Below are 13,483 nucleotides of genomic sequence, written 5' to 3'. Positions count from 1 at the left end.
GTATTTTACATTTTTTTTTTCGCAGATATTAACATATTTCGTGATTACATTATGAGTATAGAAATATTACAATCAGAAATACATCGAGAATATTATTACAGAAAATATTACAATAACAACGAATGTCCTTTATACAAAATTAAACAATATTTTTTTTGTTAAACAATTACAGTACATACGAATTGCTTCATAGGCGTACACAGTACAATTAAATGTCATTTCATTTTATTAATAGAGTGTGTGCTGCCAGGGAACGGTACATTGCCCCCTGGCAGCATTTGGCAAAGAGTTTCTATACTTTGACACAATGGTGCCAGTAACGTTCTTTACAATTCTGTTTTTTTATATGGAATGGCTCTTTTAATTAGTCCCAGGGTTATATATGTTCATGGCTCCCCCATTTGGGCGAAGGCAGACAGGAAACCTGGGCAAAACTGTGCCGGAGCCCAGCCATCCCAGTTGGTTCATGATTAATCTTGTCTCTTTAACAGTCATTGTTTTGAAATGATTTAGCAGTTTGTCATCAACGGTTACATAATATCACAGTCATATACAGTTCAAGGAAAGTTTGTTGTGTGTGTTTAACAACTCGTAATTATCATTTTTGCGATATACTGCAAGGTCACTTGTCCTAGGATATATCACTTAGTTTTTTGAAATCATTTAGTACAACGTCACTTTTCATGATGTTCTCACTACCTACGTGTTACAAATCCATCTCCTACACTTGTTAGTGTTCATTTTCTCTCGTCGGTTTACGGGTAAACATAATAAATGTTCAATGTTTGTCAAAAATCGAGTTCATTGACATGTTATGCAGTTTGTGTAAATATTTTGGAATATGTCAAGAATGCCCCCATGAACCATGGACCTTGCCGTTGGTGGGGAGGCTTGCGTGCCTCAGCGATACAGATAGCCGTACCGTAGGTACAACCACAACGGAGGGGTATCTGTTGAGAGGCCAGACAAACGTGTGGTTCCTGAAGAAGGGCAGCAGCCTTTTCAGTAGTTGCAAGGGCAACAGTCTGGATGATTGACTGATCTGGCCTTGTAACAATAACCAAATCGGCCTTGCTGTGCTGGTACTGCGAACGGCTGAAAGCAAGGGGAAACTACGGCCGTAATTTTTCCCGAGGGCATGCAGCTTTACTGTACGATTAAATGATGATGGCGTCCTCTTGGGTAAAATATTCTGGAGGTAAAATAGTCCTCCATTCGGATATCCGGGCGGGGGGGACTACTCAAGAGGATGTCGTTATCAGGAGAAAGAAAACTGGCGTTCTACGGATCGTAGCGTGGAATGTCAGATCCCTTAATCGGGCAGGTAGGTTAGAAAATTTAAAAAGGGAAATGGATAGGTTAAAGTTAGTTATAGTGGGAATTAGTGAAGTTCGGTGGCAGGAGGAACAAGACTTCTGGTCAGGTGACCACAGGGTTATAAACACAAAGTCAAATAGGGGTAATGCAGGAGTAGGTTTAATAATGAATAGGAAAATAGGAATGCGGGTAAGCTACTACAAACAGCATAGTGAACGCATTATTGTGGCCAAGACAGATACGAAGCCCACACCTACTACAGTAGTACAGTAGTACAAATTTATATGCCAACTAGCTCTGCAGATGACGAAGAAATTGAAGAAATGTATGACGAAACAAAAGAAATTATTCAGATAGTGAAGGGAGACGAAAATTTAATAGTCATGGGTGACTGGAATTCGAGTGTAGGAAAAGGGAGAGAATGAAACGTAGTAGGTGAATATGGATTGGGGATAAGAAATGAAAGAGGAAGCCGGCTGGTAGAATTTTGCACAGAGCACAACGTAAACATAGCTGACACTTGGTTTAAGAATCATGATAGAAGGTTGTATACATGGAAGAACCCTGGAGATACTAAAAGGTATCAGATAGATTATATAATGGTAAGACAGAGATTTAGGAACCAGGTTTTAAATTGTAGGACATTTCCAGGGGCAGATGTGGACTCTGACCACAATCTATTGGTTATGACCTGTAGATTAAAACTGAAGAAACTGCAAAAAGGTGGGAATTTAAGGAGATGGACCTGGATAAACTGAAAGAACCACAGGTTGTACAGAGTGTCAGGGAGAGCATAAGGGAACAATTGACAGGAATGGGGGAAAGAAATACAGTAGAAGAAGAATGGGTAGCTCTGAGGGATGAAGTAGTGAAGGCAGCAGAGGATCAAGTAGGTAAAAAGACGACGGCTAGTAGAAATCCTTGGGTAACAGAAGAAATATTGAATTTAATTGATGAAAGGAGAAAATATAAAAATGCAGTAAATGAAGCAGGCAAAAAGGAATACAAACGTCTCAAAAATGAGATCGACAGGAAGTGCAAAATGGCTAAGCAGGGATGGCTAGAGGACAAATGTAAGGATGTAGAGGCTTATCTCACTAGGTGTAAGATAGATACTGCCTACAGGAAAACTAAAGAGACCTTTGGAGATAAGAGAACCACTTGTATGAACATCAAGAGCTCAGATGGAAACCCAGTTCTAAGCAAAGAAGGGAAAGCAGAAAGGTGGAAGGAGTATACAGAGGGTCTATACAAGGGCGATGTACTTGAGGACAATATTATGGAAATGGAAGAGGATGTAGATGAAGATGAAATGGGAGATACGATACTGCGTGAAGAGTTTGACAGAGCACTGAAAGACCTGAGTCGAAACAAGGCCCCCGGAGTAGACAACATTCCATTGGAACTACTGACGGCCTTGGGAGAGCCAGTCATGACAAAACTCTACCATCTGGTGAGCAAGATGTATGAAACAGGCGATATACCCTCAGACTTCAAGAAGAATATAATAATTCCAATCCCAAAGAAAGCAGGTGTTGACAGATGTGAAAATTACCGAACAATCAGTTTAATAAGCCATAGCTGCAAAATACTAACACGAATTATTTGCAGACGAATGGAAAATCTGATAGAAGCCGACCTCGGGGAAGATCAGTTTGGATTCCGTGGAAATACTGGAACACGTGAGGCAATACTGACCTTACGACTTATCTTAGAAGAAAGATTAAGAAAAGGCAAACCTACACGGTGTGTAAATATTTTGGAATATGTCAATAATGCTGTAGTTGGTGAGCGGTGCGGAGTGATTGTTGAGCGGCGCTCGGCGCGGCGCGTCGGCTCCGTGTAGGTCACCGCCCCCTGTGTTGACAGCTACGGCGCGGAGAGGCGTGTGGCTGTCTGGTCTGCTACGGGCTGCTGCGGCCGCTGCATGGCTGAAGTAGCCGGATACGCGTTGTATATCAGCTCGCCCGTGTGACATCTTCTTGCAGTGCTCCAGCAAACATGCAACAAGTTCACAAACAGTGTACTATCCTTATGGGCATTTTTCCTGCTGTGGGAAAGAACGCACACAGTTATTGGCAGTTATTATTCAGTAGGCTTTCACTAGTCTGGTTTGCACAATGTTTCGTTGTCACAGTAACGCGTTTTATGGACACACAATATTTTTTCACCATGCCATGACTTGTCATTAGTCACACGCAAGTTTTCACCTTAGAACAAAATGTATCTCTGTAGTCAATGCGCTTTCCTGGCGTCCCTTGACACACAAAGAATTTTTTTTTTTTTTTTTTTTTTTTTTTTTTTTTTTTTTTTTTTTTTTTTTTTTTTACACACGCACAGTACAAGTTATAGTTTGACACTAGCTTGGTCCACCGTCTATTATCGGCTCACTGTTCGTGTCGTGTTAGTTCCTTGTCCACTTGCACACACGGCGATGATACAGTTTCTTATTGCTTGTTCAAAACAACCTCGTGACGTATTGCTGCAGTTTTAAGAGTCACTGTGTCTGCCACACAATACTGCACTGTTGTTTAAGTTTTTTTTCAGTTACAATGTCCGTTGTGCAATGTTTTGTAATAGCACATTCGTAACTTCTTTGTTCGCTCTTTACCAAGGTGTGTGATAATTGCGTACATGGTAACAAATATTAAAATTTCGTATTAGTTTGCCCAAAAAATCGTCTGTATTTATGTTCGAGTAGATTTTATTTGTGCATTCCAGCCGGATTCAGGCATATTGTTCAATAACTCCTTTGAAATTATGTCTCACTTTACTTGCAAGGTCCTACGTAACTACAGTGTAGTTTCTGTAGGCTAAAATTGACTTGGACTGTATCAGGCTAGCTCTTTTTACTGATTCGATCTGCACATGCTTCAATTGAAGCTTCTTTGTGCGTAACTTTGCGTTACTTAAATTTGCAATAAGTTTGCCTCCCATGGTGCCCTCGGGTCACTACTGGGTGCATTACTCTCTTTGATAACACTGGTTTGAAAATAAAGTTCTCAGGGTGTCATATTATTGATATTATTCTGGGTTCGAATCTGTCAATCTGACAGCTATATATATATATATATATATATATATATATATATATATATATATATATATATATATATATATAAGACTGTACCAATAAATATTTCAAGTGTGACACCCATATAGAATATCATGCAGTACACAAACTAATCACTACTAAAATGTTCCTCCTGACTGATCTCTGTCACAATTTAACACTACAAATAATTGCACTAATCAGGTTATCTGTGCAGACATTTAGAGCATGTTTAAGCTAACACTAATTAAAAAGAAGACATAACATAAATAATCATAAACGAAAGAGAAAGTCAATCATATACTTATAACTAAATACTTCTACACTAGTACATTATCTCTACAGATCACACATCATTAATGTTCATTCATTTCAAAAAGAATGGTGTACCCTTTTAGACATAACACATAGGACTATTAGTCATTTACTGTAGGAAATTTTTACATCCTTACGTGGATACAGTCCCCGTACTCTCCCTGAGTGGGGATCTGCTAAGAGATAGCTACTATTTCCTTCTTGGACCAAGGAGTGGAGTATGAGGCTCGACAGTACGTTTTGTGAGGCTTCACCTCGATATTGTATTGATATCCCTTAACAATTCCTGGTCGTTCTGAAAATACATCTGCATAGTTAGATAATAACTGTACCAAACCCTGCTGTTGCATTGAGTTCAAATTTTCGGACTGTGATACTTTGTTCACAAGTGCGTCCACATTTGCTTTTAATTGATCACTTTGCACGTCTGGATAATAGATATTTTGTCCTTGAGAATGATTGTCTAAATGTAGTATCCACTGATTCCTACATTTTATGTTAATAGCATTACAATTAGGCACAGGTACCTCTTCAGATCTGAGCATGGACAATTCTATCCTCCTACCCGTGTTCATCAAACTTAATTTTCCCCGAGAAAGGTCGATTACTGCGTCCCTTTCTCTCAAAAAATCTACCCCCAAAATGCAGGCTACTTTTAAACCCTTTACTACCAGGAACGAGCACGGTATGGCTTCTCCCCCTATATACATCTCTACCCGCACTTGGAGTTTAATTATTTGTCGCTGTGCACTGATGGCTCCAGTGACTTTGCAATTGTTCACAGGAAAAGTCAGCATACGCTTTTCTTTCCCCAGTACTCGGAATAAGTCCATACTCATGACACTGACAGTCGCACCTGTATCTACGATTGCTTGCACATCAGTATTGTTAATTTTGATCTCTATTATCGCTTGTACTTTGTCTTTGTTCTCCTTTATGCACGTGGGTCGTTCAGTTATTAATTCATGTCCGATCTGTACCCCGTCATTATACCTGAGGATACAGATTTCCGATGTTTTATTCTGTGTCGGGCTGCTCTCACTCCAAACCTCAGCCGACGATGGAGAGCGTATCTCGGCTGAATCTAGTTTGTTGGAGTATTACTGGTGGATGGGTGTGCCTGCTCTGTGTCGCTGACCTCCACTATGTGTAAGTTGTGTTGCGTCGGCCGCCACGGTTGCGCAATTGGCGCATTTTGTGGTGGCGGTCGGTTACTGTCATATCTTTCACTGTTTTGCCGGTCCGGACTGGGCCTCTGGTTCTGTGGCCAAGTTCGGTTTGCATCGTTATAGGTATTGGTGTTCCATGACCCCCTGGCATTTTTCCATCACTATTGCTTGGTGGGCCTGTTTCGTATCGGTCATCGAACATCCTTTTCCGGTCATTATTCACCGGCTGACTATTGTCGTTCCGGTCTCTACCTCTATTCCCGTTTTGTACATAATCTTGTCTCCTATTGTTAGCTCCGCCGTTTCCATTATTTGGTGGAGGCGTGTTATTTCGACCATTTCTGTGACCGTTTCCATTACTTCTAGCCTGTTCAGAGGCTGCCTTAACATCCTCCTGAATCAGGTCAATTGAGTCCAGAACAGACAAGAAATGTTCCATGTCGTTCTCCGGTACGTGTATAAGTTTTTCCTTTACGTGTATCGGCAAGTGTGATTTCAAAAGTCTGATCAAATCCCGGGATGAAATTTGCTCGTCCCAGTAACGGGTCCTATTAATGTATTTCTCAAAATATTTTCGCAAATTGCCTAATCGTGGAGAATACGGCTCTAGATTATATACCTCTTTCCGTAATCTCTCCTGAATACATATTGACCAATATTTGGCCAAGAATGCCTTTTCAAATTGCTCATATGTGTCGCAACTGTCAGCTGCTTCGGTTGCCCATAATGCAGCATCTCCTTGTATGTAAGACATAACGAACTGTATTTTATGTGTATGACTCCAAACGCTAGGCAAAATGTTTCTAAATCCCTTGATAAATACTACAGGGTGAACAGATTTCTTCTCCGTTGTAAAGATCTGAAACTGTCGGTTTTTAATCAGGCTTTCTTCAATCACTATTTTGGAGTGACATTTGTTTGTTTCGCTAACATTGGTTGCCTGTTCTGTCTCGCAGTCGCAATTTTTTCACTGCTGTATTTATATGCCTATCATTGTTGGACCTGGCTGGCGTGACACACGCCTGAGCGTCGCCGTGCAACAAAAGACGACAGTTGACATTCGGCTGCCACAGCGGAATGTCAGTGTGCACCGCTCTTTGTAGGTCCTGCACTTCCGCACTGGAGCCCAAGTCCTTGGCCTCAATCGCGGCGCGCACCTTCTCGTCTATTTTTATTGTAAATTCCTTTTTAATTTTGTTTCGCCTGTTCGGACATTTTCTGCTCTATTACTTGACTTGTGCCAATTTCTAATTTTTCCATCCTGTTAGCCAGTACACTGATTTCACCCACGATACTGGCGTTAGCCACCTGGATATTATCTACTCTTTCGCTCAGTTCTTGCACCGCTTTGGGTATGGTTTCATAGTTTTGTCTCAAACTAACAATCTCATTTTGCATAGCTTCCAAAGATTGCATTAACTGCAAATCTCTCTCATGCTGGCGTCGATCACGCTCTGCTTGTTTAGCATCACGTTCCGCTTCTCGTTCTGCATGTTCATGCATAAACGTAGCTTGGAAATTGAGCATGCGCTCGAACATAACTCTTAATGATTGCACTTCTGACACCTCACCACTCTCTGGTCCGTGTCTAGTGCTTGTGGGTGGCACAGTATTTCTACTTTCAACTGAATCACTGGTTGGCAGTGGCAACATTTCTTGCCCTTCTGCCCCCAGATTCTCACATTGTACTTCCTGAACTACGCCACTAACATTACTTTGTGCCCCACTTTCTAACTCGGTATCACGGCCTGCTAACTGTTGTTCATTATCCATGTTTATATTTTTCTGACTACGCAATCTAACCATAGTCAACAAAAGAAACAAAATCTGAACTAAATATCCTAACACTCAGGTTTCACCGACATAATCACACAAGAAATGGTCATTTGTTGAAACACACTTATTATATACTACGATGACTAACTACTCAAATGTCCTGTTATTTAAAAAAAAAGAACATTAACAACATGCACACCACTAATGATCCGAGAACACCGCACTTAGGCTACTTTACTACCCACAGGACAACTACACTGTAGCTTTAGATTTTGGTGATCTATCTTGGGTGCAGCAGCCCCCTGGTATTGTGGTAGGTAATTAATTTTTTGATATAATGAGCTCTCTTCTTCAGCTTGCCTCTGGGTATATAGTGTTCTCATGCAAAAAATCATATACAGGTGTTACCACACAATATTGGTTTGGTTAGGCAATACATACAATACATGAAAAAAAAAATTATTAATTGTTCTCCAACAAAGTTCGACTACAATAATTCCCTAATTATCTCATGGGTATTTTGTGGCCACTGCTTATTCGGGCCCCACGTTGGGCGCCAATTTGATGAAATAAAATTATATACATATATATATATATATATATATATATATATATATATATATATATATATATAATGTAAAAAAAATATTAATGTTAATGGATTTGAATATTTTTGTTAATTTCTCTTTCAGTACGAACTTTGTTGTAGAACCCCTTGTTTACGTGTGGTAATAAAAATTCATTTGGACAGAATCAAGCACATTTGAAATTACGTGAACCTTAGCAACCCTCTCATGCTGATAAATTCATACTAACTGATTAAGAACATTTAGTTGAAAATTGTATAACTTAAATTTTTTTTTACGTATTTCGGCCTTGGCACACATTTTCTAAATGCAGTGGTGTTTTTAAAAAATATTTACTGAATTCTGTCCTGGCGTTAGCTATGGAACACAAGACTGTCTCTGTTAGCATAAAATGGTTAAATATTGCCAAGCCGACCTGAACGTTTAATTATCATTGACAAAACACACTTCACTATACGTTTAAGTTATTTGCTTTAGAAATTGAAAGAACCAACAGATTAACAACTTCAACGTTAATTATCCGCCTATGAATGCACAAATGTAAAACCAGTAATAAATTCCGTCAGCCTCAGGATCGCTGTAAAAGAAAAATATTTCATAATTCACTGCTAATTTTATCTGCTCCAGATTTACGGGTTTGGTTAATTTTTTTTATCGGAACAATTTTTTAAAATGTGCCGCCACTGCAAATCGTTCGGTCGCGGCACAGCAAAGCAACACTAACGATAATCGCTAAAAATGCTGAAAATTCTTTAAAGAAATATTATAGATGACATGGGCAACCTAATTTACATAAGTAATACACACTTTGATAAATTATAATGTATTTAGACCACAACAATAATTAAACTTACATTACTTTGTAATTTCTCCTCTAATGGCGGCTAAAGACAGATACAGACAAAAGAAGTCTACTCATTCATAAAATGCTACGTCACAGGTTCCTCTCTCTCTCAGCTCTCGAGGAAGTCGACAAAGAACGCACACCATGCGGTGCTATTTATATTATTGCTGACCATTAACATCTCTTTGTAATCCTACAACATTATTTTCCTCTGTGGCTGTATTTTACATTTTTGTTATCGCAGATATTAACATATTTCGTGATTACATTATGAGTATAGAAATATTACAATCATAAATACATCGAGAATATTATTACAGAAAATATTACAATAACATCGAATGTCCTTTATACAAAATTAAATAATTTTTTTTTGTTAAACAATTACAGTACATACGAATTGCTTCATAGGCGTACACAGTATAATTAAATGTCATTTCATTTTATTAATAGTGTGTGTGCTGCCAGGGAACGTTACAGCGTGATGAATTTCAGCTTGCTCTAAATGTAGTAAAATTTAAGTTAATGCAGATGAGTGTGAAAAGCAAAACCATAATGTTCGCGTAATGCGTTAATAGCGTGCCACTTCACTCAGTCACGTCAATTAAATATATACGCGTATCGTTACAGGGCGATATGAAATGGGATGAGAATGTAATGATTGTAGTTGGAAGGGGAATGGTTGAATTCAGTTCATTGGGAGAATTTTGGGAATGTGTGTTTCATCTGTAAAGGAGACCGAGTATAGGATGCTAGTGCTACTCAATATTGAGTACTTCTCGAATGTTTAGGATCCGTATCATATCTAATGAAATGAATACATGGAAGTAGTTCTGATGCGAGCTGCTAGATTTGTTTCCGGTTGGTTCGAACAATACGCAAGTATTATGGTGATGCTTCGTGAACTCAAATGGGATTCCCTGGAAGGAAGGCGACAGCCTTTTCGAGGAAAGCTATTGAGAAAATTTGGAGAACCGGAATTTGAAGCTGAACGATTCTACTGTCACAATTGAACATTTCGAAACCACGAAGATATGAGAATTTAGGGCTATCACGGAGTCATTTATGTAGTCGTTTTCCTTCCCTTTTTTTGCAAGTGGAACAGGAAAGGAAATGATTTGGACTGGTACAGCGTAGCCTCTGCCACGCACCGTAATGTGGCTTGCGGAGAGGTTATCTGGGTATATAACAGTTTCCACAACGAAACTTTGTCTCGAAGCCTGGCACGCGATTATGGTCGTATGTGAAGTATGTTAGCGGCAAGAAACAATCAATGCCTTCTCTGCACGATAGCAATGGAGACAGTGCTGCCAAAGCAGAGTTACTAAACACAGCCTTCCGAAATGCCTTCACAAAAGAAGACGAAGTAAATATTCCAGAATTCGAATCGAGAACAGCTGCCAACATGAGTAACGTAGAAGTAAATATCCTCGGAGTAGTGAAGCAACTTAAATCACTTAATAAATGCATTAGGCTCCTTTCGGAGTACGCTGATGCATTAGCTCCATACTAAACAATCATATATAACCGTTCGCTCGACTAAAGATCCATACCCAAAGACTGGAAAGTTGCACAGGTCACACTAATATTCAAGAAAGGTAGTAGGAGTAATCCACTAAATTACAGGCTCATATCGTTAACGTCGATATGCAACAAGATTTTAGAATATATATTGTGTTCGAACATAATGAATTACCTCGAAGAAAACGGTCTACTGACACACAGTCAACATGGGTTTAGAAAACATCGTTCTTGTGAAACACAACTAGCTCTTTATTCACATGAAGTGCTGAGTGCTATTGACATGGATTTCAGATCGATTCCGTGTTTCTGGATTTCCGGAAGGCTTTTGACACTGTGCAACACAAGCGGCTCGTAGGAAATTGCGTGCTTTTGGAACATCATCTCTGCTATGTGACTGGATTTGTGATTTCTTAGGTCACAGTTCGTTGTAACTGACGGAAAGTCATCGAGAAAAACAGAAGTGATTTCTGGCGTTCCCCAAGGTAGTGTTATAGGCCCTTTGCTGTTCCTTATCTATATAAACGATTTGGGAGACAATCTGAGCAGCCGTCTTCGGTTGTTTGCAGATGACGCTGTCGTTTATCGACTAATAAAGTCATCAGAAGATCAAAATAAACTACAAAACGATTTAGAAGAAATATCGGAATGGTGCGAAAAGTGGCAGTTGACCTTAAATAACGAAAAGTGTGAGGTAATCCACATGAGTGCTAAAAGGAACGCGTTAAACTTCGGTCACACGATAAATCAGTCTAATCTAAAAGCCGTAAATTCAACTAAATACCTAGGTATTACAATTACGAACAATTTAAATTGGAAGGAACACATAGAAAATGTTGTGGGGATGGCTAACTGAAGACTGAGTTTTATTGGCAGGACACTTAGAAAATGTAACAGACCTACTAATGAGACTGCCTACACTACGCTTGTTCGTCCGCTTTTCGAATACTGTTGCGCGGTGTGGGATTCTTACCAGATAGGACTGACTGAGTACATCGAAAAAGTTCAAAGAAAGGGAGCACGTTTTGTATTAGCGCGAAATATGGGAGAGAGTGTCACATAAATGATACAGGATTTGGGATGGACATCATTAAAGGAAAGGCGTTCTTCGTTGCGACGGAATCTTCTCACGAAATTCCAATCACAGACTTTCTCCTCTGAATGTGAAAATATTTTGTTGACATCGACTTACATAGGAAGGAACGATCACCAAGACAAAATCAGGGAAATTAGAGCTCGTACGGAAAGATATAGGTGTTCGTTCTTCCCGCGCGCTATACGAGATTGGAATAATAGAGAATTGTGAAGGTGGTTCGATGAACCCTCTGCCAGGCACTTAAATGTGATTTGTAGAGTATCCATGTAGATATAGATGTAGATGTAGATAGGTGTAAAACTGTGTTTTACTAAGGAGTAAGGGGGCAAATTTGCAGCCAGCACCGTCGATCACCTCAAGTGTGTGTGAACCAGCCACATCAGGCGTATCGGAGTGCGCTGCGACAAAATGAATCGCAGGATGTCAGAGGCGCCAGCCAGCGACAGATTTCTTCTCGGCTGCCTCGTAGCTTCCAACAGCTCCCATGCAGTGCTCAATTCCCCGACCGTTCGCATATGACAGGCGCAGTTACCACCCATCTTCACATGCGTTAAGCGATACCTACAGCAAGAAATACACTAGTACCTCTAACTGTCGATGTGAGCAATCTGAGTTCTGTAGTCACCCACGCCCTTACTAGCACTGACCTTCAAGGAGAACACTGCGGAACAATTACAACGGCCGCCATTTCAAATTGATTCAGGTGTGTTTGTTACTTGGTTAGCATTAAATACACAACTAGGCCAAATAACACAAGACTAACATCCACAAAACATATAAGCAGTTAGGGAAATTTAAAATCAAATTTCAACACTGACAGCAAACCTATAACTTCAGACCACTTGCAGTTGTAAGTAGGCTGTTTAGGTTTATATATTGGTAACGCCACGTAGCGCTCTGTATGAAATCACTGGCTGTGCTGCGTGCAGTCTGTGGCTGGTTTGCATTGTTGTTCGCTATTGCAGTTTTGGGGTGTTGGCTGTTATCAGCGCGTAGCGTTGCGCAGTTGGAGGTGAGCCGCCAGCAGTGGTGGATGTGGGGAAGTGAGATGGCGGATTTTTGAGAGCGGATGATCTGGACGTGTGTCCATCAGGAACAGTACATTTGTAAGAATGGATGTCATGAACTGCTATATATATTATGACATTTGAACACTAGAAAGGTAAATACATCGTTTGTTCTCTATCAAAATCTTTCATTTGCTAACTGTGCCTATCAGTAGTTAGTGCCTTCAGTAGTTTGAATCTTTTATTTAGCTGGCAGTAGTGGCGCTCGCTGTATTGCACTAGTTCGAGTAACGAAGATTTGTGTGAGGTAAGTGATTTGTGAAAGGTATAGGTTAATGTTAGTCAGGGCCATTCTTTTGTAGGGATTATTGAAAGTCAGATTCCGTTGCGCTAAAAATATTGTGTGTCAGTTTAAACACAGTCATGTATAATTTTTCTAAGGGGACGTTTCACAGTTATCAGCAAATAACAGAACGACTATACTAGAAGCTCAGTGCTACTAAGTACTGCTGTTGCGCAGTTTTGCTTACGCCAAGGACAAGACCACTACCCTAAAAGGACACCTTAACCGATATTAACACTGGCAAAATGAGCGAACTTTATGAGAATGTAAACACATTTTAGCACAGATAAATAATATCTGTTTATTTCTTCACATAACTAGATAAGTAAGGATAGTCGGGTAACACATAACCATCGGAAAAACAAGCGAACATGACCCTGTTTACTTACAAGTCTCCGACTGGAAAGTAAGGTACAAGCTTCCTCATTCTGTCTTGCCCAGGGCCTTTAAAAATTT

The sequence above is a fragment of the Schistocerca americana genome, chromosome 6, assembly GCF_021461395.2.
Source record: "Schistocerca americana isolate TAMUIC-IGC-003095 chromosome 6, iqSchAmer2.1, whole genome shotgun sequence".
In the NCBI taxonomy this organism is placed as follows: Eukaryota; Metazoa; Arthropoda; class Insecta; order Orthoptera; family Acrididae; genus Schistocerca; species Schistocerca americana.
Note: the sequence above shows the minus strand (reverse complement) of the source record.